Source organism: Podarcis liolepis (genome assembly GCF_965112155.1).
Source record: "Podarcis liolepis genome assembly, chromosome: 10".
NCBI classification, from domain to species: domain Eukaryota; kingdom Metazoa; phylum Chordata; class Lepidosauria; order Squamata; family Lacertidae; genus Podarcis; species Podarcis liolepis.
This window is the reverse complement of record NC_139562.1, coordinates 1,564,139-1,566,463: the sequence shown is the minus strand read 5'-3', so window position 1 is coordinate 1,566,463 and position 2,325 is coordinate 1,564,139. Positions and strand designations below refer to the sequence as shown.

The following is a 2,325-nucleotide window of genomic DNA, read 5'->3' as shown; positions in this document are numbered from 1 at the left end:
GTTGGTGGAATGCTACCAAATGAAAGGAACTCTTGAATGAAATCTTGAATTCCCCAAGCGCCCTCTGGTAGGAACGCACGCAGGTTTGCGGCTGAGCCTCGTGGAGCCGCTCTTGGAATGAAGTCTTGGCCAGACTCCAGGGCAGATTGTATTTCCAGAAAAGGGAAGTGTGAGCGGTGGAAGAATTCCTCGCCTCTGCATCCAGGCCTGTGCCTCCTCTTGAGCAGCACAAAGAGAGCAGGATCAGGTGCAAGAAACATGATGTGCAGCGTGAGAGGGAAGGACGTCATCCGAGGTGCAAAGGACAGTCATGGGACATTCTGCGTGCCACTTGCACGTGCCAGATCAGAGACGCAGCCGGGCTTCTCTGTGGCCGTTGAAGTCATTCAGTGGCTACGAGCGAAGCTTCAATGGGACGAGGAACTCCAGGCATCCAGGCGGCGGCCACGTCTGGCGGGGTCTTAAGGCCGTTTGACCATGTTAGGCTGCCGAGAGAACCGAGCGGCTATTTATGGTCACCCGCCTTGACAACTGTTTGCAGTGGAAGGGCAAATTGGTTTAAGTCAAGCCCCACCAGAGGGGCTGGCATAGCTGCCCCTCTGATGTAAGCCCCAAATCAGGGCAGAGAGAAGGGAAAGGAACATCAGGGGACTCGCTGGCCTTCAGACTCCAGCTGCACCCTTGGTGACCTCACAACTTGAGGTCAAATAGAAAGCAGGTGCAACGAAAATTCAATGGGGAAAACAACCGCCTCTTCCCATCTTCCCTATCCACTGTGTGCTGGTCCCGGGGGGAAGGTTACCATTGGTGTAGTCAAAGTCCGGTCCTGGGTCACTAGCCTGGAAACAGTTCACAAGGAGCAGGGCGAGGTCCGAAGCAGGAAGCCGGGTGGGGACAGGAACACTGGAGGGTCAGGCCTGGGTCCGGGCAGGAACAGGTACTCAACAACGACGTTGCTCCCGCAACCTGGGACCGGGCTGACTGGCCTTTATCTTCTCTGAGGCCAGGGGCGGTCCTGGACCCCAGGAGACCCGCCTCTCCTGGCCTTAAGGCGAGCACTCCTCCTGGGAGAAACCAGTTCCCTTTGCCTCTCTGCCCTGAGCCTCTGCAGTTCAGGAGAGGCTGAAGGGTTACTGGGCCCAGGGGGAGACTCACCTGTAGGCACTGAGTCCTCAACCACCTCTGGAGCCAGAGTGGATTCACCTGGTGCCTGCTCCTGAGGATCCGGCACAGGTGCAGGCGCTTCAGAATCAAGGCCCTGCCCCAGTTCAGCCGGCCCTGGAGGCGGGGACTCCTGTGCAAGCTGGGATTCCTCCGGTTCACCCTCTGAATCGAATTCCCAGGCCATCACACACTGCCTTGCGGGATATCTTCTTTCTTTCTTTCTTTTTGATTTTTTTAAAATTTCAGGCCATTTACAGTGGCGCCTTGGGTTAAGTACTTAATTCATTCTGGAAGTCTGCTCTTAACCTGAAACTGTTCTTAACCTGGAGCATCACTTTAGCCTAATGGGGCCTTCTGCTGGCGCCGCACCGCCGGAGCCTAATTTCTGTTCTTATCCTGAAGCAAAGTTCTTAACCTGAAACACTATTTCTGAGTTAGTGGAGTCTGTAACCTGAAGAGTATGTAACACGAGGTACCACTGTATTTTAAAAAGATATTTGAGTCCTGAAGATGAGCTGGATGCTGCAACAGCAGCTCTCTTGGGCTTTGGTGCTGTTCCTTCACGGAGTCCATTTCCGAATCTGCGGTAGACCTTTTTTCAGATGCCTCATGCGGCCAGTTCCGGTAGTATTGGGCCTCTTGGCCTTAGCAGTCCAGTTATACTTTCCCTTACGCTTAGCAGGAAATCCACATTTTCCACAGGTGGACTTCTGGAGATGAATGGCCTTGGGCCCACATCGACGGCACAAAGTGTGCGTCTTACTGCGACGCTTTCCAAAGGAGGATGTTCCTTTCGTTGTCTTCCTTCAGCTGCCACGACGAAAGAGGGCTTGCGGGATATATTTGGGAGAAGAAAAGACTCAGGAGTAGACCAGAACGCGGCAGCTAGACTGGTGACTGGGAGCAGCCGCAGAGACCACATAACACCGGTCTTGAAAGACCTACATTGGCTCCCAGTACGTTTCCGAGCACAATTCAAAGTATTGGTGCTGACCTTTAAAGCCCTAAACGGCCTTGGTCCAGTATATCTGAAGGAGCGTCTCCACCCCCATCGTTCTACCCGGACACTGAGATCCAGCGCCGAGGGCCTTCTGGCAGTTCCCTCACTGCGAGAAGCCAAGTTACAGGGAACCAGGCGGAGGGCCTTCTCGGTGGTGGCGC

General features: G+C 54.4%; 1 pseudogene across 1 annotated transcript; it reads right to left on the bottom strand.

Moving 5' to 3' along the window:
- Positions 1–382: 382 nt before the first annotated feature.
- On the bottom strand, positions 383–1,970 carry LOC310688134 (large ribosomal subunit protein eL37-like; annotated as a pseudogene). Its single transcript has 2 exons — positions 1,641–1,970; positions 383–485 (listed from the first exon to the last, which is right to left on the bottom strand). The product of its transcript is annotated as a large ribosomal subunit protein eL37-like (transcript).
- Between the last annotated feature and the right edge of the window lie 355 nt (positions 1,971–2,325).